Source organism: Manis javanica, chromosome 10 (assembly GCF_040802235.1).
Source record: "Manis javanica isolate MJ-LG chromosome 10, MJ_LKY, whole genome shotgun sequence".
Lineage (NCBI taxonomy): Eukaryota > Metazoa > Chordata > Mammalia > Pholidota > Manidae > Manis > Manis javanica.
The window spans coordinates 23,935,479-23,959,631 of NC_133165.1; the positions used below are offsets into that span (position 1 = coordinate 23,935,479).

Genomic DNA, 24,153 nt, shown 5'->3' on the forward strand with positions numbered 1-24,153 from the left:
TGGGAGCTGGGCCTCTTGGTCCTGTTTCTGCCTCTGCTTCTGCCTCAGCTTTCTCTGCAAATATCTCTGTCCTGCCACTGAGCATAAGCTCAAAAGCTCCACTGTTGTTTCAGAAACAGTGCTTATGTTGCTTCCTCCATGAAGCCCTCCTTGATTTGGCCATCTGCCAAGGACCATCTCTCTCTTTGAATACTCTGTTAATTTGTTTATACTTATTCTGAGGGTTTTGCCTTGCTGCTTGCATGATGGCATAAAAGTGGCACAGCATAATATTTGACCTGATTGTTTATAGTTCATAATGCGTGATCAAAACCGAAAGTTTCTGTGATGAATGCCCTTGTACTGTTCACCATGTAAGAATTTATTCACTATGTAAGAATTCGTTCACCATGTAAGAACTTGTTCATTATGCTTCAGAAGATTGGAGACTGACGAGAGTTAGGCTTGAGATGGATTAATGATTGTACATTGAGCATTGACCCCCCTATACTGAACTTTATTGTTGTTAACAACCATTTGATCAATAAATATGAGAGATGCCCTCTCAAAAAAAAAAAAGTGGCACAGCATAGAAGCTGAGAGCATGGATTCTGGACTCCCTGGGCCCACAGCCTGACTCCACCATTTACCAGTTGGATGATATGAAAATTTAATTTCTGTGTGCCTCAGTTTCTCCCTCTGTAAGATGAGGTAGCAACAGCACCTTTCTTATGGGGCTGATGGGGCTTTCTGTGAGTTAAGGCATGTAAAGTGAAGGCCAGGACCTCGGACAGAGGGACCCTCTGTGAGTGTGTGCCGCTAGCATCAGAATGTTCCTGTCTGCCTCATCTCCTTGTTGAGCCTGTGGCTCCTGGAGCCGAGTGTCTGTCTCTTCATTTAAGGCAATCTGTGTCCCCCATGGTCCCAGCACAAGGCCTGGTCACAGCAAGTCCTCGCCTATTGTTTGTGGAAGGACAACAGGATCCAAGTGCCCTCTCCCCTTGTCTCCTGTCCCTCCTGGGCCCCTGCAGAGCAGGGCTGTCTCCGTGGCTGAGGCCCTTCCTCCCACAGCCCTGCCTGGCCCGGCAATTTTCCCTGGCAGCTCCCACGTTCTGGACTAACTTTGGGGTTGGTTTCCAGCTGTGGCTGGATTCTTCTGTTTGAAAAATATTTTAAGCAGCTGGTAGGGAAGGGGTTGGGGGTGGGGAAGGAATAATGAATACGTGTGTGAAAGGAAGCTTGTCTGAACGGCCTGGAGCTTGGTCTCCGGATCACTGCCTGGACTGGGAGGCCGGCAGGTGGCTGGGGTGGGGAGGGGACACTCTGGCAGCCTCCCAGGCTGAGGCGGAGCACCCTCTGCCCCTCAGAAGCCCCTCTTGCACTGGCTTTCACTTTATGTCCCCATGAATTCTGAAGGTGCAAGGAAAACAGAGGGGAAAGAGTGAGTTCTGCAGCGGGCAGGACTGCGGTGCGGTGCGGAGGAGAGCACACCGGCAGAGCCTACCTTACCTCACCCCAGACCTGCTTTCCTCCGTAGGTCAGCTCCCATCTCAGCTCTTGTGTGACTATGCACACAGCGCCCGCCCCCAGGTGCTCCTCACTGGTGACAACATCCTGTGCTTCCTGAGAGGAAGTGCCACCCTCCTGTACTCCAGGTTTCATCGTCTTCCCCCTCCCTTTCAGCTCTACTGCCACTGAGGGCTTCAGGCTCTTCTCAAAAATCTTGCCTCAGTCACCTCCCCCGCTGGGGTGGGGCCTGTGCTGGGGACACCTCTGGAGTGGGTCAGAGGCCCACGGGCCCCCCATGAGCAGAGGGAAGGTTAGTGCTGTTCCTTTGCTGGCTGAGAAGGATTGCAGAGACAGAGAGCCACAGAAAATCAGGGGCAGGAGAGAAACTGAATCTTAGTCTAACAGAAGCCAAGTCAGAAAGAAACGGGGCTCAAGTCAGATGTGGGAGTTGACAGTCACCAGTCAACCGAAAATGCCTGTGGCCTCTGATGGTAGGGTGGGCTCAGCCCTGAGGGCAGCCTTGTGAGGGTGGTGCTGGGGCCTAGTACTAGGTGCCCTCCACAGCTGGTTCTCCCAAGGACTCCTGCACTGGACTCCAAACCCAGGAAGAGGTGATGCCCTCATGCAGACCGGGCCATGGGGCCCTGGGAGTTGTGGGCGGCAGAGTCCCTGGCAGTCTGGCGGAGCCAGCAGTGGGAGGACAGGCTCGGAGGGCAGTGCGGCAGGGACATCATGGGCCTGAAGGCCACAGAAGGGGCCTTGCTCCTGAGAGACAGAGGCAGTCGGTGGATGCGGACAGGAGGTGTTGGGCTCAGGGAGCTTTGCAGGCCTGAGGATCACACCAGCCAGAAGGTCTGGGTGGGAAGCGGTGCCCGCAGTTCTCAGCATCTCCAGGGGAGGGGCCTCAGGGAAGGGCATGCTCCGGTTTGAGTAGATTGACAGCTGTCTAAGGCCTCCCTGGCACAGAGAACAACATGGGCCTAGTAGAGAATTACAACTGAAACCTCTACTTGTTTAGCTGACCCTTGCCACCCAGCTAACTCAGACTCCTGTAAAATTTAGAGTCCAAAGCTTCTCAGAGAATGGGAATTTGTATGAGGTAGGAATTTGTATTTCCTAATATTATTTCATGTTTATACTTAACATGAAACTTTCCAAGCTTTTTTTTCTTATTGTGAAACAACATACATATTTTAAATGTACAGTTTAATGAATAATATTGTATCATACACCCATGTTTCCAGAGCTCAGCTCAAGAACTGGAATGGTCAGCATGCCAGATGTCCCTGTGTCCTTCCTGATCACAGCTCCGTCCCTCTACCCTGGGGGGAGCCAGTGTACTGGCATTTGTGATCATCGTTTCCTTGTCTGTCTTCCAAAGTGCTTAGTCTCTTAGATAATATTATCTTGGAGTTTCACAATAGCCTCATTTTTCCCACTTAACAGATGAGGAAACTGAGGCTTAGAACAGTTGAATAACTAGTGCAAGGCCACTCAATCAGTAAGCAGCAGAAACAGGATCATATTTGGACTGACGGATGCTCAGGGTGATTCCTTAGTCACGCCAGAGTCCACAGGAAACCCTGGGGCAAACTTGGGGCAACCCTGGTGTGGGAGACCAATGCCCCAGTGCCCCAAAGAAGAGGGGGGCTATCTGCATGGCCAGGCCGGTGCTCCCCTGCCCTCTGTTGATTCTCCTGCCTCTCTCATCCTGCGTATGAGTACTTGGCAGGAAACAACCGCGGTCCAGAGGAGAGCAATTGGAGGCTGGGAGGCAAGAAGAGCTGCAGCTGATCTGGGATGGGATGATGGCTAGAGAGCTTCCGGCCATGCCTAACACGTGCCCAGGGAGTTGGGACTGTGGGGCTGGGCCTGAGCCAGGTGTGTGCCCAACTCTTGCCAGGTTTACTGGTTGTGCCCTCCTTGGTGGGCCAGGTGTGCATGGTGTGTGTGTGTGTGCACATGCCTGTCATGCCTGTGTGTGCCCAATTCTCTGTGCACTTGGATCGTCCTGAGCCATCTCCCTCACACTCATCTTTTTTCCTTTGATTACAAAATTATGCCTATTATGAAACATGTTTATTATAAAAAATTAAAATAAAAAGGCCTCTCCACTTCTCTAATTCTAATCCAAATGATCCCAGACATAAGTTCTTTTAACAATTTGGCTTTTAGCCTTCTGTACTCCTTTCTAAGCACATTCAAATGCACAGTTATTTAGATACACATACCCAAATGTAGCAGTTTTAGGTTTAATTATTTTTAGCAAAAGAATATCAGAATCTACATATTGTTTTTCACCTCCTTTTTTCACGCACTGTACCTTGGTCATTTTCACAGTATGCTATGGATTTGTTTCCCTTTTCTTTACTCCACTGGACAGCCAGGCCATCACGTGCTTCACTGGGTGAGCCCTTCTGTCCCCTCTGTGTCCTAGATCCCCCTGTTGCCCAGAAGTGGAGGGGGTGAGATGCCAGGGCACGGGAGGCAGCCCAGTCCCAGCTGCCCTTTGACCTCCTGCAAGCGGATCCCCCACTCCTCCTTTCCTGTCTCTGTCCCTCTGTCTCTGGTCTCCTTCCCCTTCTGCTCCTGACCCTTGACCTCTGTGCCAGGCTGCTGGGCGAGCCTCCTGGCCTTTGAGACTGTCTGATCTCAGAGAGCTGGGAGAAACTGGGGTTTAAGGCACCCAGAGATTAGGAGGCTCCATGCAGTCAGCCGCCTGCACAATGGTGATCTCTCCTCCTGCCAAGGCGGCCCCAAGAGAGAACGCCATGCTGGCGGTGAGGCTGGCACTGCCTCATGTGCAGATGGCAGCTTCCTGCTTCCCAGAGGGCATGGTGGTGGGAACTGTGCCAGACAGGCATGGTGCCCCCACCCCTGCACAAGTGTCGTGGAAAATCCAAAGCCTTGATCTTTGTTCTTGATTGCTCCTCCCTGATTTTTACAACTGGGAACTTGTGGCCACTTTGTTCCCATCAACTTGGGAGGGAGGTGTTGGGGGCAGAGGGGCAGGGGCGGTGGGGACACAGAACTTGGTGCTTCCAGGATCAAACACAGCCACTTCTGTCTCACTCACACTCACAGTTTGCCTGTGAACAGGCTGCACTTGGTGCCAGGAGGAAGAGGGGGTCTGGACGGGCGCTGCCTTGGTGTCCTTCCCGGTCAACTTCTCCCCTGGCCTGGAACCCTCCCCCCAGTTGTCCAGGGCTGTGGTTCCCTTGCTGTGAACACCTCTGATTCCTTTAATGTCCTGGCAGCAAGCCGTTCCCAGCCCTGCTCATTCCTCAGCACAGGTCCAGTGGGGCTGTTTAGCAGGGATCCAATCAGACGTTGTGGTAAGGAAGCACCTTTGCCAGGCTGCTTCCGTCCCCCTGAACCTTGCCTGCCTCTGCTATCCTTCCCCTCCCCCAACAGTGGCCAGAATTCCTGGAGACTTCTCAGGTCAGTGATCCTCACCTTCCCTTCCTCCTCAGGAGAGAGGGGCCCAACCCCCTTCTCTGGAGCTCAGCACTTTCTGTCCCCAAAGCCCTGGTCTCCTCCGAGAAGGTGTGCTGTGGGGCAGGGTGCAGGCCTGGGGCGGAACCAGAGCTGGGTTTCACCCCTCGGTCTCACGCCATCTCCCAGCGTTGTCTGAGGATGAGATGTGACTCTTGCTTCCTACAATCTTACAGGTGAGCCTGGGGAGTGAGAGGTGATACAGAGAGAGACGTGGAGCCCTTGCCCTAAGGTTACAGAAAACAGGGGTGTTGAAGCCAAAAAGGAGATGGCCCATATCTTCATCCAGCAGCTTCTGCACTCAAACCGAGCCCATCATGCAATCAGTTGGCAGGTCCTGTGATGAGGTCAGCGCCCCTCTGAGGGGCTAACCCAGCTGGCATGCAGCTATGTGTGGCACAAGCTCGTAGACCCCAGCACAGGGGCAGCTGAGAGACGCTGGCATGGTTAAGGCCTGCCTCCTGAAGGGGTGGATGGTGGGCTAAGACTTGGCCATCTGGAGTGGCCAGAGACAGGCCAGTGGGGCTGAGGTAGAGCAGCCTCTCTGGAATGTGTGCAGGTCTTTCCCTGCCTGCCTGGGGCTCAGGGGGGCTTTGCCCTGTCTGTCTGTCTGTCTGGGAAGTGTGCATGCCTGGAGTCCAGAGCAGGCAGTGGCTATGGGGCAGAGAGAAGCAGCTCGCGGGCCTGGGTGCTGAGTGCATGACCTTTATTGAACAGTGCTCTGTCTGCCAGGAACTGTAGCTCCTGGCAGGGCCAAAACAAGCCGGAGAAGAACGGTGCTTGCCCCTGCAGGCTGGGGAAGGGTGCTGGGGGCTGAGGGGCCACACGTCAGGCCTCCCCGCCCCCACATCCGATCCGCCTCGCTGCCCAAGCGGGACAGGTTATTTCTGTTCCTTCAGACTCTGCCAGCCTTTGCCCCACCTCCGGGGGTTACTCAGTTACCAGTGTCAGTTTTCTATTTCCAGAGCAAGGCAAGCCCTCCCCTGAAGGCTTCCTCTGACCCCAGGACTTGGCGCTTGCCCTTCATCCAGCTGGGGAGGGCATGGTGCCTGGGCCCAGGTCCGAGAGCAGGGTCACCCTCATCTCTACTGGGGGAGGCAGGGGCAACTGACGGAGGGTTTGCCCCTCTCTCCTTGGCACCTTCTGGAACCAACCTCTGGCTTCCTTCTGGAACATTCCCATCACACATGAACATGTTCTATCTCTGAGACCATGACCCTTCGGCACAGCTGCATAGCTCTGCCGTTTCACAGCTGTGCTCCTCCCAGGAGTGGGGGATGCCTGCTGCCTCTACCCCACCATCCACTTCACCACACCTGTTGGTGTGAAATTTGCCAAACCCAGTGACGACTTCTCAGCCTCATTAATCCCCTGTCTCAGCAGCTTGAACTCAGCTGGCCCCCACCCTGATGCCCTCCCCTCTCTGGGTTTCACTACACAGTCCCTACTGGTTTTCTCCCTGCCCCATGGGAGGCTCCTCCTCAGGCCTCCGGCGTGTTCTCCAAAGTGACCTTAATGCCGGTGCCCTGAACCTGATGCTGGGCCTCTGCCTCTGTGCCCTCAGGGCTGTGGACACCACCCGTGGGGGGCGAGCCCAAGTTTCTGGCTCTGCCTATCTCTCCTCCTTGAGCTGACTTCCAGGAGCAGTTCTCACTTGGCGTTTCTATTTGAGGTTTCTCAGGCAATGTTTCGGCCATGGCCTGTCCAGTGAGAGCCCTGTACCCTCACCTCCGTACCCAGTCTTGCCTGTAGCTCCACCTTCCTGGCTGCCAGTGACGTGGTCCTCGACACCTCCCCACCTTTCATCCCTGGCTGATCAGCAAGTCAGCAAATCCCACTTCTAAAGTGTGCTTCTAATTCTATTTCTCTCAACTGCCACTACCACCCGTTTTGTTCTGAGCTACCACCCCCTCTTGCCTGAACTCTGTGGTGGTCTTGTGGCTGGTCTGTCTGCTCCAGCTGGAGCCTCTGCCATCTCCATCTAGGTGAAGCATTGAGAATCCTCATTTGGATGGTTGCACCCGTTTGCCACAAGCCTCAATGTGCCTGTATGTGTGTGCTCAGAAGGCCGCCATGGCCTGTAGGGCCTTAAGTGACTGGACTTTTCTGACCTCCCCAGATTCATCTTATGCCCTTCCCACTGGCCAGGCACTTGGGTCCTTTTTCACTTCCCAGTGGTCAGAGTTCTTTCTCCCCAGGGCCTAGAATCTGCCCCCACAGCCAGCCCCTCTCTCAGCCTTTGGGGCAGCCTGCGTGTCGTCTCCTAAGAGAGGCTGTGCCCTGCCCGCACCAGCCCTCCTCCTTTACTCTCTATCTAGTTTATGTTCATACACTGGAATCATTTCTTGTATTTGTTCACTTGCTTGTACTTTTGTTGTTCATTTTATTAGGTAAGTGCTGTGAGGAGAGACAATGGCGTTTTTACCACTGTACCCCAGTGCTTAGTAGAGAGCTTAGTGCTTGGTCCACATGCAGTGAGAGATTGCTGAATGATTGGCCTCAGCTACTAAGGTCAGTTAGGTTCTGGGGGGCTGGAAAAAAGGGTGGAGGAAGGGGGGGCCTGTCAGTAGGAGGAGACCCTGGGAAGGGTTGCCAGATTTAGCAAATAGAAATGCAGGACACCCAGTTAAATTCAAATTTCAGATAAACAACAAATCATTTTTCAGTACAAGTTTGCCTGAAATTAAAATTTTATTTGGCATCCTGTGTTTTATTTGGCAACCAGGTGATGGGGACAGGGGAAGTGGGGTCAGAGCCTGATGGGGCTGTGGGACATATGCAGAGCCAGTGGGGTCTGCCGGACACCTAATCAGGCAAGAGCCGAGCTCGGCTGTCCACTGGTGTGCAGCACCACAGGGTGACGTGATGAGGAAACTCTGAGACACTGACTACTGAGATGCAGGGGCACTGGGGGGGCTGGTCCTAGGTGGCTATGGGGATCCAGGTCCTTGTGCTTCTAAGGCCACAGGCAGAACCTGTAAGACCTTCCTTCTCTGTGACCTTCTCACTGGTCTCCAGCTTTTGTTTGTATCAGCAAGCCTTACTGGATACCCTAGGGCATGCAGGATGCTGGGCTAGGTAGTGGGAGCCCAAGGAGTGGTAGGACTTGTCCCTATCACTGGACAGCATGATCTGGACCCTAAAGGAAAGCCAGCACCACCACCCACTCCCTAGATACAGGGCTGGGTCTTCCTTGCTTTATCTTATTTAATACTCTCACCATCCCCACAAGGTAATTCATAGACAGGTAATTCTGTGATGCAGCAAAGCCACACAGCAAGTGAACAATGGAGCTGGACACACACACACAAACTTGGTTTTCTGATTTTTTGGAGAAGAACTCATCCGTCTTAGAAGGTCTCAGCAGTCCGAGCCGGGGCTGGTGGAGCAGGCAGCCATGATCCAGTGGAGGGTTCTTGTAGACTATGCCTGCCTGCAACAAGGGGCCATCATCAACATCCCAACAGCTTCTTTACACCCAGACCAGGAGCTGCCTGCAGGGTAGGGCCGGCCACCAGCACACATCCCCTGGCATCTGGGATTCACCAGCTGCCCCCAGTGACATTAGACAAATGTTGTCTAGTGACCCAGTCCCCATGTGCTTCTGAGCCCCAGGGAACTAAAGCAGTGTGAGAAAAGTGGCTGCTGAAATGCCAGCCCACGCACCCCTTCCTACACTGAGGGACTCCATCCCCTCTAACTCTGGGGCTACAGCTGGGCTCACATTCCTTGCTTGGAGACCCTCCAGGAGGGATGAGTTCTTCTCCTTGAAGGGATTCATGGGACTGACTGACATGTGGGATTTCCCAACATTGGGAACACTACAGTCCACATATTTCCTAATCACATTTGGTCTAATTCCTAGGTCTGCCTCCTATGTATGCGAGCACACGCTCAGTCATACACACACCTGCACACACACGTTCTCTCACCCGTGCACGTACATTCACACACACAGTAGCCCTGGGTGCCGTCCAGCTGTCCAGGGAGGTCCACAGTCATCCTTGGGTCCTCTATTGGACAATTGGCATATGGGCCATTTGGGTTGTGGAAGGCCGTCCTTGAATGGGATGGGCTTGGACTGAAACAGAAAATTTGTGGGTGAGGGCTGTGAGCTTAGAAGGGGTTTGGTTGAGGAAGGAGCATGGTGGGAGACCTGAGCCCAGGTGGAAGACAATTCCCCGTGGTTGAAATGTGGGGACAGGAAATAGCTGGAGGACTTTGGAGGACAAAGACTCTAGTAATCAAAACTATGATAGAATCTATTGTGTGGCAAGAACTGCCCCTCAGTCACATTCACATCTACAGGGCAGATCTACTGCATCCACTGACCTCTATTAGTGTTGTGGAGGAATCATGGAAAATGGACTGACTTAGATGTTTGATTCAATGCAGGTGAGAATGGAAATGTTCACAGGAGGCAAGAAAATTCCACAAAAGCAGGGACTTACAGCTGGAAGTGATGCAGGGGCTCCGGGACAGGTATATGTGTAGAAGACATAAAGCCAACTCCATTCCCACCGCAAACACTGCTAGAGATATTGGGAAGTTCCTTGGATTTCCTGCCACCTGTGGGGTAAATGTTTGAGTTATTTTCTCATCTCGAACAGAATGACCCAAGCTGAGTCACATATAAATGCTCATATTAAAGTAAGTGTGCTCACACTTGCATGAGCACTTCTTTCCTTGTGATAAAGTGTGAATGAGGCAGTGATTTGGAAGTATGAGGCTAACTTTATAAAAGAAGACAGCCAAACCAGAATATTTAGATGCAAAAATCTACCACTGGCCTGAATTATCTGGTTTGGCCATCTACACTTAGCAATTAACTAGAAAATTGCCAAAGTCCTGTGCTTGTGCTGGGCAGACACAAGTTTTAGGGCGGCCTGCACCCTTACACACATAGATGTCTCTCCACACATTGTTACTAAGTGTATCTCTCCATGTGTTATTACATCTAATATATATTTGCAACTAGCCTGAGGATCATCCCAGATTATCCAGGACCCATCTTTCATACCAGGCTGGTTTTCTCTAGTAACCTACCATGTGACTGAACCATGAGTACAAAACACTGAAAAAGTGGGACACCCTAAACAAAGAAAATGCCAGTGTTGCTTCTATGCTTGTTATTGTTTTCTATCTTTATCGGTGTGTGCTCGAAAAATACCATGATGTTTACTATTTGCCTAAGGTGCACCTAATGGGCAAAGAAAGCCTGCTTTTAAAACAGAACCCCAAATAAAAAACATGAAAAATGGAAATTAAAAAACAAAGAAATAGAGGGCAGGTATAATAGAAGCCTTTTGAATCAAGAGAGATCTGGGTCCTCCTCATTTTGCTAGGGACCGTCTTTTATCTTTTACACAGTCGTTAGTGCCATCATCTCACTGCGACGGAGCAGGTACACGTGCTTCTGAGATGTTCCTTCTGACTCTGAAATACTGACATGCACCAGGAGTGTGTAAGGCGAGTAGATCATCAGACATATGTGAGGAATGGTCCGATATGGTGGAAATAGTACTACTTAGATTTTAATGTGAATTTCTTGGGGATCTTGTTAAAATGCAGATTCTGACTCACTGTATCTGGGTTTGAAATTCCTATTTCTAACAAGCTCCCGGCAGGGGCCAATGCTGTGGACCACACTTCCAGAAGCAAAGGCATAAGACATACAGGGTCTGGAGTGAGAAGTTCCAGGTCTGTCCACAGTTTCTTATCTTTGCTGAGCCTCAGATTCCTCTTTTGCAACATAAACACATACTCCCAGAGGATGTTGTGAGGCTACAGGAGATAACACATTTGAAAGCCCTATCTACGTTGTAAAGTACTGGAAAAATGTCTGTTATTATTGTTTGGGGCTGCCCAACTTTACCGCCAAAGGCTCTCAGGTGCTGCTGATTGGAGTGATAGCTGCCTGCATCCTTGCCTTTATCCCCCGCACTCATGTGAGGCTGTTCCCTGGAAGCTGTTCCCGGCGGACGGATGTCCTGTGTGTCTCCCTTCACCCTCTGATTGTTGGTCAGCTTGTGCTCCTGGCCGTGATCCAGAGAGGCCCCACGGTTTCCAACTGTGCTGGGGCATCCAGATCCCAGTTTGTGGGCTTTCCCTTTAGTGCACCACCCACTCAGGGCTGGCCCTGGGTGGAACTCTGCACTAGGCAGTTTTAACTCCCTGTTTTTCCTGCAGGCAGCCAGTGCTTCCTGCCCTCCTGCCCTTGGCTCACTCCACCAACTGCCCCATCAAACCTCACATCAGGAAGGCATCTGGCACTCAAACTTACATAGGTAGCAATGGCTGATAAAGCCGAGGGGTGGCAGTTCTTCAGGGGACAAAGATGGTTAGAAATCACACGGAAATAGTTCAGTTTCAGTGCCTGGGCAGGGTAGCATTTGGGGAAGGGTTTAGGAGGCCTCTTACTAGCTCTGAAGTCCTGGACTTCAGTGTCCTGCTTCTGTATGCTTTGCCTTTTTCCATTTCCAACCAGAAACAGTCCAGCCTTGACATGCATGTTCCTGATGCTCTTTCCCTACTTGGGTGTTTGTGGAAGCTGAGACCAGCTCCTTCAATGTCGTAGATTAATGTGAAACCCCAGCAGATCCAGGTTACTGAGCCCCACAGACGCCTGGGCACAGCTGTCATCACCAACCAGCTCCCGTCCCCCAGGATCTTAGCAGTGGGTGCCCACAAGTGGGACTCAGTCTCCCCCGGATGCCCTGGGCAGTGTGTAGCTCTCCTGCCCTCCTTCCCCCAACCCCAGCTATAACTCCACCCTTTTGTCTCATATTTAGGCCAATCACATCCAAATAAGGGAGAAGGATAGTAACGAATAATAAGGGAGGAGGCTAACCTTGATTTGCTCTGATTATTATTTTTTCAAAACACAGTGTCCCTAAACATCAGAGCTTTATTTAACATTAGGAACAAATAATGACATACCATACTCTGCTGAGAACTGTTCATGGACTCTGCACTAATTCCGGGGCCAGGCACTACCTGCTCAGAAGTGGATTTGACTTTGTGCAACAGACCCACTGAATATCTATCATGTACCAGGCTGCCAGACTTTGAAGATACAAAGATAACTAAGACACCGGCCCTGTGAGGCCGGCTGGAAACAGGGAGGTGTTGACATACCCTTAAGCAGTTAACTTATCTGCACTACTTTTAGTTGCACTAAACCTGTTTTGTTTTGCTTCTGCCCCTTTCCTTCTCCCTCCTTCCTTCCTTTCTTTTTTTCTTCCAAGACAAATATTGCTATTTTCTTTTTCTTTGTAAATATGTCAGGTTTAATCATCTTCTCAGAAACCAGCTTTTGAGTTTGTGTCCTGGTGCATTAATTTTTGCTTTTATTTCTGTTTCTAATTTCTTTGAATGTCTGCTTGGTTTTTTAAATTGAATATAACGTAGCTAATTAACATTCATTGTTATTTTATTATCAGTGTACCTTAAACTATATGTTTTCAATATAGACTTCTTCAGTGTATCCACAAATTTTTCTGTGTGTTGTTGTCATTATTATTTGTTTACAGTTTTCGTAACTATAATTTTTCTTTGACGTATAAATTATTTGGGAGAGCACTGAAAGTTTGCCAAATAAAAATATTTTTCATTGAATTTTAATTTTACTTCATGTAGTCACAGGACATCTAAAAATATTTTTTGGTCTTTTCTAATACTTTGTGGTCTATTTTTGTAAAAATTTTATCACTTGTTCTTGAAAAGAATGTGTATTTTCCAGTTTTGGAGTGCAAGATTTTATATGTCCTTTAGATCAAGACTTAGTAGTAAGTCCTATTTTAATGGTTTATGATTACGTTCCTATTCAATTTTTGACTTCTTAAGCTTTGAGTTTCTGAAAAAAAAATCAGTGGAAATCTCCACTCTAACTGTGGCTTTGTTCATTTCTCTTCATAATCCTATCAGTTTTGCTTCATGTGTTTCAAGACCGTTTTCTAAGTGCATGAACATTTAGTCATTGCTCTGTCTTCCTGGATAGTGTCTTCTAGTATTGATCCTTTATCACTGTAATGTTTGTGTTTTTTTCTTGCTTTAAAGTTTATTTGATGGTCATTTTTAATAATATCATTATTGCTGATATAAATATTGCTGCACCAACTTTCTTTTTCTATCACTTCACTTTCAACATTTTAGTGTTGTTATGAATCATGAACAAAATATAGACTTACTTTTAAATATCCAATCTGAGAGTTTCTGTCCTTTAGCTGATACACTATATCTATTAGTATTATACATGCATACTTTTTTAGTATCCCTGGGTTTTAAGCAGGAGGTATGCAGAGGAACTGAGGATGACATTGCCATTCCCAGGAAAATGAATAAATTCCTCTCACAGTTGTCCTGAGGCCTGGCCCTGGAGCTTACCTTACCTGCTCTTATTTTACCATTATTTCCCATTTTAGGCACAGGAATTCTCATTGCTACCTGCACCTATTAGCCCTGGATCTGCCCTGTGAATCTCTGCCGCCCACTGCTTGGCTCACCAATCCACAGAAGGGTAGTTTACTTAGGGTGTCCATTTCCTTCAGCAAGCAGGAGGGACATACAAACAGTCTCAGCACAGTGAGCCCCACGGGCACCTACAAGATCACGCCAAGCCTTCTGCTCTCCTGGGCTCTGTCCTCCTGGACCTGGACCTTCCTCAGTCTTCCTCTCCCTGTGCCTCCCTCCGCTTGCTCCTATCCAGTAGTTCCCTCCACAGCCTTCTCTCCTTGCATGCACAGGCATGTATTTGCATGCGCACACACACACACCACATGCAAGTGTGCCCACAGATTCCTTTGCTGGCTCCAGCAGAAACTGGCTAGGGAGAACTTTGCTCTGATGTTTGGGAGTAGGTGTGGGGGAAGTTCTCATATTTACTCAGTTGAGAGTCCCACGTTTCCTGCTCACAACACAGCTGGGCTTGGAGCGCCCAGGTTCTCTCCCCATCCAACCGCAGGTTAGACCTCAAAAGGCTAAGCTGAGCTTGAGTGGGGAGGTGACATCATTTCTGAAAGTCCCACCCTAGTAGCTTAGATATTACAGACTGTGGAGGTTGTGTGTCTGTGGTCTGGGGAAAGCCCCGAAAGGTAGGAGGCAAGGGCGAATGCGGCACATCAGGCATCTGCAGGGGGTCCCGTGTGCCCAAGTCCAGGGAGGCCAAGAGACCTTGTGAGCAAAGAGCACGTAACCTTTTCATGTGCCGCACTATTTTCTAGCCCAGCAAACGGGGGTTTTCTTAGAGATTAGGTGCCAGGTGAGGTGAGGGACCTAAGGAGATGGGGATCCCAGACCCTGGGGGTGGGCGTGATGAAGGGGACGCTGTGAGTATCAGGGCCATGGCCACTACAGCCTTCAGTGAACGGGTAAGCTCTGAAGACCAGCTCATCAGAGACCCTGCTGGGGGTGCCTGAGAGCTCTCCTTCTGGGGGAAACAACGGAAGGGTCAGGTTTTCTGGGTAGCAAGAGGGTTCTCAGAAACTACAACCTATGCTTAGGAACCAAACAACCCCTTCAAAAACATACATTCACACAAATCAATGATCCAAAATGATACACTGGAACAATTTCTAAATCACCCAAGCTTTCAGTACTCTAGAATGAGATGAAAGGCGGAACCTGTGTGGGCGGGCATATCTATACAACACCTTCTGCTGATTAAGCTCAAAGATCAAAGCTTCCACATGGGCTGATCCTGGTGCGCTCTTTGGCCTCTCACCTACAGCAGGCACGGGGGGGGGGGGCCTATGTCCACATGGTAACTTCCTTCACTTTGGTTCATCCTCAAGCAGGCCCGGATATAACCAAGCCATGTAGCATCAGGATGGACAGAACTTGATAAAGACAGCATTCTTGGCCCTGGGAGCAGGGCTGCAAGAACACTGAGCTGGGGCAGCAGTCCCCAGGGTAGGTTAGTGTGTGTCTCAGTGGCTCAACACAAGCCCCCATCTTTCTGTGGACTCCGTGCAGGTATCACCACTGTGTGGCACTTGGCTGAGACAGACCCAGTGTTTATAGCATCTTGGAGCCGGGGAAGCCCTCTCTGCCAACCCTTCACTTGCCTTGAGCCCTACCTCCTCTGGTGGGGTGGGGAGGGGAGCCACAGGGAGCAGAGGGTACACCAAGTTCCCAGAGCACCCGGGCTGCCCCACTCAGAGCTCTGGAAGAAAGCATCTCAGCAGTGGTGTGTGGGTGGGTCCCTTCCTCCCTGCATGGCAGTTAGCATAATTGGCTCGATTACTGATTACCACCATGGCAGGTGAGGTGTGTAATTGAGCTAGGGTGTGTGGGGGGAGGGTTGGGGGGGGGCAAGCCTAACAAAGCACATTCAGGAAATTGCAAGGTAGCTTGCTGATGGGAAGCACCCCTGTCTGGGGCCTCCAGAAGGCGGCACGTGCCGCCGGGGAGCCTGTGGGTCTAAGTCGCGGGTTAGGGTGGAGGTGGAGTTGCTGAGGGTGCTCAGAAACCCTAACACTGGGTCACTTGCTGGCACTGGGTTTCTCTTGCTTATAGTGAAGCTAATAAAGACCAACTCACGTCTGACCCTTAGTTTGTCTTTGGACATCAAACCAGGGAGAATCTGATGATGGCTGCCATCCCTGCCCAGCCCCCAGCCCCCAGCCCCCAGCCCTCAGCCCCATGTTTCCAGCCTGCACATCATGGACATAGAGTCTGGTGAGAGCTTCCTGCCAAGCTCATGGGCTCCGGAGTCCCTAGAGAGCCACAGAGGGCCTGGTAGGCTGGTGCTGTGACGCCTGTGTGTGTGTTTGTCTCGCCTGCGGTCACAGGCAAGCTGCAGATGCCACAGGGCAGTGTGGCCCTGGGCCCAGCTTCCACCCTCCCCACTGGCCACAGTGACCCAGGTCTCCCACCCCGTTCTTGGTCTCCTTTCCCTGTGTCTGGGGACTCAGGGAAGAGGGCCTGATTGTGCACATTTGGGGCTAGACCTCTGCTGTGGGGGCTTTCTCTGGGCTCAAGAGGGAGTTTAGGCCATGGGGTAGGGTAAACAGGCTGTGTCCCTGGGAAGAATTGCCCTGACCAGCTGCTTGAGGTTGAGGGAAAGGGCCTGGTGTCTGGACGCAGAGCTGTAAGCCAGGCCACACAGGGAGGGAGAGACGCTGCCATTGTGCCTGATGCCTTCCCTGGCCCCTCATCTGGGCTTCAGTCTGCCTTGCGCTCCCCACAATAGCTCACCTGGTGCTTGCAGCCCACAGGGGCAGAGAAGCTTGCCTCGGTGAGCCTGGGGGAGGGAGCAGCGGTGGGGGCAGGCCAGAGGCGAGCTGAGCCGAATGTTGAAGGGAGCAGGGGGTCGTCCAAAGTGGGCAAGGAAGCCTGGTGGCATGTAGGGTGGGATTCGGGTGTCTCAAAGTCTCCATCTGTCCTAATGTGCTGACCGGCTCTTCACCAGAATTAATTTTAAGTTTCTAGTTGGTCAGAAACTTTTCTAGGATCATTCTAAGCCCAAGGAGGATATTTTGGGAAAAGAATGTCCTTATTTAAAGCTGAAAAAATTAGTGTGATTCTTGCTGTTCTAGTAAATTTATCAATACCCTATAATTTTCTTGACCCAGAAGATAACAAGCTGTGCTCTTAAAGAACTTAACCACATCCTTCCCCCGTGCAGTCTCTTTTTCGCCCCTCTCCCTCCAAAACACAGCGTTGCAGCCCTGGAAGAAATAGTCGTGGGTCCAGCCCACAGCTCTAAGCATGGTTTCCCACCACTCTTGAGTATGTAGACCCTAAATCGTTTAGGCTGCGGTCTCTGGGAAGCCCCTAATGTCCTTGGGCTAGGAGCTCCCACGGTGACATCTGATACCCCTATGTTCATTCCCCCAGACCTTCTCCTGTTATGGGAGGTGACTGCACTCATGGGGGGTGCATGCACGGGAGGACAAGAGGTGAGCTTAGTGGTTATAAGATCTTCCCCCCTTTCCTCCTCTGGGCCCTATCAACAAGAGGATAGCTGCAGTGAGGGGCCCAGGTTCACGTGGTCATGACTGAGTGCATACATCACCCAGGTCAGGGTGAGGTCGACGTTAGGGCAAGGCCATGAGCGTCCTAGTTCCCTTAGCACTGGCTGCTCTCTGCTCCTCACTCCAACCTCTCCCTGATCCATCTCCATTCTTCTCTGCTCTGTGCTGTGCCCCCAGAGGCTGATCCTTCATAAGGGCCTGCTGGCAGCTGTTGGTGGCTTGGGCAGAAGGATGTTGTCAAGGCGGTGACCACACAGCTGTATCTTCTTCCCATCACATTGTCAGGCAGGGCCCTTGAGCATCCTCCTACCTGAAGGGGCTGAGAGTAAAGAGCAGGTGGTTATTAAACAGGAGAAAGGGAAGACAGAAGCATAAAAACTGTGGACATTCCAGACATTAGTCAAGTAAGAAAAATGCAGGTTTCCCTTGCTATCTGAAATCAGAATGTTCCAATGAAAAGGAAGCTGAAATGGCATAAAACGAAGAAACAATTAACATTAATTCATATGGAAAAAATTCTGATCATTCCCAGACCCCCAAAATACCCCTTCTTAGGCTTTTCTGATGCTTTATGACACATTTTGCTAGTGGAATCACAGTAAGTCGAAATGAAGCGCAGAGCTCCGGCAGCTTGGTGCTGGGGGCAGGGGGGAGCCCGGTGGTCCCGCTCTTTCCTCTTGGGGTGCCGCTGCCTCTTCCACAGCTTGCTGCAAAACAAACTTAGAGCACTATTCTTGCTTTTTGCCTTTTTGTCATAAAAGTGAAAATCCTCCTTGGATTTCTTTTAGTTAGTGAAAACAGATACTAATGTAAGGACAAACTTGAAAATCAGCAGAGCCCTCTACCTCAGCACTGGGCAGAAAATGATGCGGCTGCTGGGAGGAAAGAGAAGGCAGAACGTGATGCTCAAGAATAAAGCCTGAACTCCTTGGCAAGCATAAAATGCAGTGACTCTCCAGTCTGGCTCAGGCTCAGCTTTGCGGGCTTCCCATGCTACTTGTCGTGCACTCACGTACCCCAGGTTTCCAAGCTCCTTGCTCCCCGCCAGGTGTCTGAGCTCTCTAACATCGTGTGCTCATGCTTTTCCCTCTGAATAGAAAACCCTTCCTTTGCAGATGTCTGTTGCTGTGTAATAAGTATCACAGATAGAGTGGCTTCAAACAACACCCAGTTATGATCTCACTGTTACGTAGGTCAGAAGACCAGGTGGCTTCCCTGGGTTTTCTGTTTAGGGTCTTACGATGCCAAAATCAAGTTGCTGGCCAGGGCAGGCTTTTATCTGGAGGTTCCTGGGGGGAATCTCCTTCCTGGGTAATCCAGCCTTTTGGCAGCAATCGTTTTCCTGTGGCTGCAGGACCAATGTCCCTGTCAGCGGTGGGGGGTCTCTCTCAGCTCCTCAGGCCACCCACCTTCCTTCTCCTGTGGGTCCTCCATCTTTGAAGCACAATGGCCTATCACCCCTTCTCAAGCTTCAGACCCCTCTTATTCTTCCACCACCAGCTAGATAAAAGCCTCTGCTTTGAAAGAACTCATGTGATTAGATTAGGCTCACATGGGTAATTTCCCTTCTGCCACACATTCACAGGAGTAACGCCAGGAGGTGAAGGCCACGGGGACATCTTCAAATTCTGCTCAACACAACTTCTCGCATGAGTGCAGATGTCACTGCGTCTGCAGAGCATTCCTGGTCTCTTCACTCTCAGCAAGCCGCTCTCCCGACTCACTGCAGTGACCCTCCTTCAACTTCTTATCACATCATACTAATGAGCGGTTTGAGAAGAGGACGCACATCTTGCTCATCTTTGTATGTTCTGTTGGACCAATGCCGACCGCTTAGGAGGTGCTCAGTACATATTTGTTGAAAGACAGGAAGGAAGGAAAGAAGGACTAGGTAGAGACTGTAAGGACATACTGACAAGTGCCTGCAAGGTCACCGGGCTTTAAGGATCACATTTCCATAAAGAAGTAAAACATTTCAGGGCTACTACATTGTTCTTTGTAAGCTTCCTCTTCTTCCTCCTCCTTTTCCTTTTCTTCTTTCTCTTCCTTCTTCTTCAGACTCAATTTGGAAAAGTTTCAGACTCAATACTTGTTTACTACCCCCAGAGGGCAGGAATTAATATCTTATACTTTGGTTCCCTAGCAAAGTGCATGATCTATTCATCAAAAGAACCAATTCAAGAAGTTTGCCCTAAACTGTATAAGCCCAGGGATTATTCTCACTCTTATAGGACAGGGACCAAGAGGACAGTCCACAGAGGACAAGTCTGAGAGGTGAGGGCATTTTCCCAGTTCAGACAGATAGGAAACAGGCAAGAGAGTGGAAACCCATACATTTCAATGACAGATTACCAGATTTCTTGCTTGTATCCCCACCAAGTGAGGGGTGGAGGCAGTGATTCCATTAATACAGCCCTTCTCTTTTGTTAGTAATGAGGCATGGCTTGCAGCCCACCTCAGGTAAGGCAGGCCAGCTCCGAACGCCCAGCTCAGCCAGGCCCCGAGCCCTCCTGCGTGCTTTCCCAGTGGTCCTTACTGTTCTGCTCACATGTTTACAGCTTCCTCTTCTTCCCGCCCCAGACCCAGGTGCCAGGGTGGAAAGAGGCGACCCCATCAAGGAAATGCATCCTTTTCATGCATTGGCATTAAAAAAATAATAAATGTAATACATGTCTATGGTAAAAAACCCAAGTGGAACAGAAAGACGGAGAGTAGAAATCTCCCCGGACACATCCCTCGCCCCCGACCAAGTTCTTCTCTCCAAAGGTTGTCCCTGTTGGCATTTTCTTATAACTCCTTCCAGAAAAGGAAGTTATGATGCCTGCATTTTAAGCTCAATCATACTTCTACAGCTAGTACATGATTTAATTGGGGTCTAATTTCCTTAAAGATAATTTTCTCTCCTCTGAACTACTAAGCCAATTTTGAAGCATTTAGCAAAACCATTTTTCTAGCAAATTAAAGTACTGAACCTGTTTACAGTTCATCCAAGACAAAGATGAGCTGTTATTTTGATTCTCCCAGAGAGCAGCTTCCTCTCTTCTTCCCCAACACATTTCCCAGCTCACTGTCTGACCCAGATGAAAGCAGTCAAGAAGTTCAGAAAGACACTTTCAAGGACATTCCAATATTTTCTCCCTAGAAGATGGAAAGTGACAAAACCATCTCCTTGGCGTTTTCTCAGTCTGCCCTTTAGCCCTTGAGAAGCAGCAGGAAGGCAATTACTAAGACGTTCAAATGAGGAACAATGTTAATGTTGGAGAGGCAGGAATCCTTACTCATTACAAAATAACATCCTTGCTAGTTACATTTTAATGTACCTGTTAGAGTGTAATTTGGAGCATTTATTGAAGTTGGCATGCTGTGTGTGTGTAACCCTGTGTTTTTTGCAACCTTTTGGTTTATAAATAAAGCTTCAGCAGAAGCAAGGGAGTCCAACACTGCACTGAGCCGGACCTTTCCAAGATGATGGTCTAGATGCTGGAGTCAACCTGGGGCAAAGGTCTCCATTTATTACCTCTGGTATCTTTTTCATCCTCAGTCCCATTTTCTATACACCTTCATTCTATTTATAGCTCCATGAATCATCTTGATGCTCCAATCCTCTGAACTAGTTCTCAGACAGAATCTAAAATTCAGTTAGGTATAAAGTCTTTTATAAAACCTAAGGAAGAGAGAAGAGAGATAAAGAGGTAGATATACACCACAAAGTATAAAATAAATAGGTAAGGCATGGGATGAACAGTACCCCATAGGGCATATCATCAGTAATGTTGTAAGAACTTTGCATGGTGACAGGTGGTAACGACACTTGTTGAATCACTATGTTGTATACCTGAAACTAACATAGTATTATGTCAGTTATACTTCAGTTAAAACAAAAACTTCAAGCAGTGTCTCTAAAAGTGTGAACAATGAGAAAGCTTTCTACTAGAAGCTCCAGGGAGCACTTAGGTTTGGAAAACCCAGCCCTCTATGTCTCCTACTTGAAGAGTTCCAACAGATTCATTCATGAAAGTCTCTGAGAAGTCCAGTGTCTAAGAAATCTACTTACACCATTCCATTGAATTTCTACAGTGCACCAGGTGTTGTTCTAGGCCTCAGAGCTACATGAGTAATAGGACAGATATAGCCTTTCACATTAATCAGGGGAGCAGTTAACGTACAAGTGGAACTGTTAAAGACTGTTGTGAAAAGCAACGAGATGGTGGTTGTAGGGGGACACAATCTGGGAAGACCCTCTCTGAGGACATGACACATAAACCAGGGCCTGAAGGGCCAGAAGAAGCCAGCTTCGTGGAGACGTGGGGAGAGCACCTTGGCAGAGGGCCTAGCAGATGCAGAAGCGCTCAAGCTGGAGGGAGCTGTGGCATTTTTGGGGGCTGGCCAATGGGAGGCAGGTGCACCTGGACGAGAAACAAGGCACACTGCAAGGTGAGCTCTGGGAGGTGGGATGTGGGCAGCTCGTTCAGGATCTTGTCATCTACAGCAAGGTGCTGACCTTAACCAGTATTTCCCAACCTTCTTTGATCATAAAGCTTTTTAAAAGAAATTTTTTGGTGTAGAAATATCTACTAACGTCCCATAGAACTAGATTCTGTGGATCATAGTTTGCAAAACCTGGCCCAAAGCATTATCCCTCTCAGAATGCCTGCGTCCTTTTGGAGGTGTGATGTCCTAGCAGGAATTCATCCTAATGGGATAAAGCTCTAATTAACAAATGTGAGACCATTTTCTTTTCTTTCCTCTTTTGGTTTGTACTTTAATGATAAAACATGCCCTGGTTGTCAAAGGTTATTTTAAAAGTTTATAAAAGGTTATTTATGTAAATTATTGTTTTTGTAAGTTTTAACTATTTTAATGCCAATGCTTCTTGAATGCAGGCTTTTTAATTACAACCTAAAAAGTTATGAAATCAGTAGGACTGAGTGACAAATAGAGAGGAGGGAAGAACAAATAAATTACAATCTTCTTTGCAGAAAAGAGGAGAGCAAGAGGGATAGGGAGTTTTGAGCTATTATCATAGAGTTAAAGATAAAGGCTAGTTATTCCTTATTCTCCTTGAGGAATGAAAAAGTGGATGAACCTGTAAAAGGGAAATTCAGAAATCAGAAAGAACCTCAAGACAAGCAGAAGAATGTGGCACTGCAAGGAATTACTGGGAATGACTGCGAACTACTGTAGAATGTTCCAGTCGCTTGAGAACCACAGGCCCTGCCTCTGCCTGGGGACATGTCAGGTCAGCTTCCTGGAATCTAACTGATGCCAAGGCGGCAGAGGCAACAGCAGGTACATAAGAAGTTTGGGGAAAAGACTGTTTCAGAGACTAGGAAAGTTAACAAGAAATACTTTTACCATGAGTAAGAACTTAGCTTGCAAAGCAAATAACAATATTCAGGTAAAAAGAAAGTAATTTGGGATTTATCCGTTTCTTCTAGAAAGTCAAATTTATTGGCATAAAGGTGTTTATAAGGTTTTCTCAACTGTTTAATTTCTACAGCATCTAGTTAGACCCCCTTTTGACTCCTAATATTCTCTGCACCTTCTTTCTCTTTGTCTTGATTAATCTTGCTGAAGATTTGTCTATATGGTTGTTTCAAAGAACTGACTTTTGACTTTGTTGATCTTTTCTCACTTATGTTTTCTTTTCAATTTAATTTCTACTCTATTTTTTCTTTTCTTATCTTTCTTTAGGGGTCTTTTTGCTTCCTTCTACTTACTTGGTAAATAAGATGCTTAGAACAGTAATTCTGAACTTTAAAATTTTTCTAATGTAGGCATTTGCCACTATAACACATGGACTCTGAAGCCAGACTGGCTGAGTCTGATTCCTGGCTCTGCCACTTGCTTCCTGTGAGACTTCATTTCACTTCTCTATGTTTCAGTTCACTCATTTATACCTGCCTCACAGGCTGTTTTGAGAATTACATGAGTAAATATGTAGCACACATAAGACAATGGCTGCCACATAGTACGTGCTAAGTAAATGTTAATATTATATATTTCCCTCTAAGCACTATTTTAGTTGCATCTAGAAGTTTAGATACATAGTATTGTTATTAAGTTCTAAGTATTTTCTCTTTACATTATACTTTATTCTTCAGAAATGTACTATAAAATACCCAGTTGGGAGCATTTTTTCATGAACCTTTTGTTAGTGATTACTGTGTTCCATCAGTATCTCCAGTTTCCCTCCCTTCTGGACCTATGGGAGGATCACACTTCACCCACCCCTGACCTTAAGCACAGCCCAGTGACTCGCTTTGGTCAAAGAAATGTGAGCAGCAGCACGTAAGAAAGCAGCATGCAATCCCCCCACTCTCTCTCTTTCCTCAGGAACTGGAGAATCTCACGTTGAGATGCAGGGGTCGCCAGAGCAGAGTGGTCAGGAACACTGAGCCGCACACAGCAGGCAGATGTTCTGGAGGACATTCTGTACCCTGAGCAAAACGTAATATGTCAAGCTAGTTACGTTTCGATGTTAGTACCACAGCATGATCTAGCCTGTCCTATCTGATATTATTTCTATTTTATTTCAGTTATGGTCAAAGAATACAGTCTGATGAAAGTCATCCTTTAAAGTTGTTGAGACCAGATTTATGGTCTAAGGTGGCCAATTTATATAGACATTCTATGTAGTGCTTGAAAACAATATTTATTATCTAATTGATGTGTACAATGTTCTTTCAGTGACTATTAGATAATGTTTGTTAAGTGTCTTCTCTATCCTCACTGATTTCTTTTTTCTTTAATCCATCCCTTCTTGAGAGCTATATTAAAATCTCCCACTTTGATAGGGGATTTATTGTTTTCTTATTGTCCTGTCATTTTGTTCTTATTTTTGAGGCTATGTTATTAATGCATACAAATTTAGAATTATTTTAGCTTCCTGATTAATTGACTCTTAATAGCATATAACTGAATTTTTAAAATCCAATCAACCTTTGTATCCTTTACTGGGACGTTTATTTAATTATAATTTATTGTGGCTATTTACATATTTTGATTTATTGCTACTACCTTGTTAAGTGCTTTGTCTTGATTTTTGTATCCATTTCTTTAAATATACCTATCTTGACTTCTTCTATTCCTCTTGTTTGAAGTTTTCCATTGTACATCTATTTTTATTGGTTATCCTTGTTAATTTTTACATTCATTCTTATCTTAATAAAGTCTATAATTAATCAATTTCTGC

The 24,153-nt window shown here is 48.2% G+C and overlaps 1 long non-coding RNA gene across 1 annotated transcript; it reads left to right on the top strand.

Moving 5' to 3' along the window:
- The first annotated feature begins 5,046 nt into the window (after window positions 1-5,046).
- On the top strand, window positions 5,047-23,939 carry LOC140844009 (uncharacterized). The gene is made up of 4 exons (XR_012122070.1): window positions 5,047-5,159; window positions 9,379-9,559; window positions 18,544-21,392; window positions 23,295-23,939. It is a non-coding gene; the product is annotated as an uncharacterized lncRNA (long non-coding RNA).
- The last annotated feature ends 214 nt before the right edge of the window (window positions 23,940-24,153 follow it).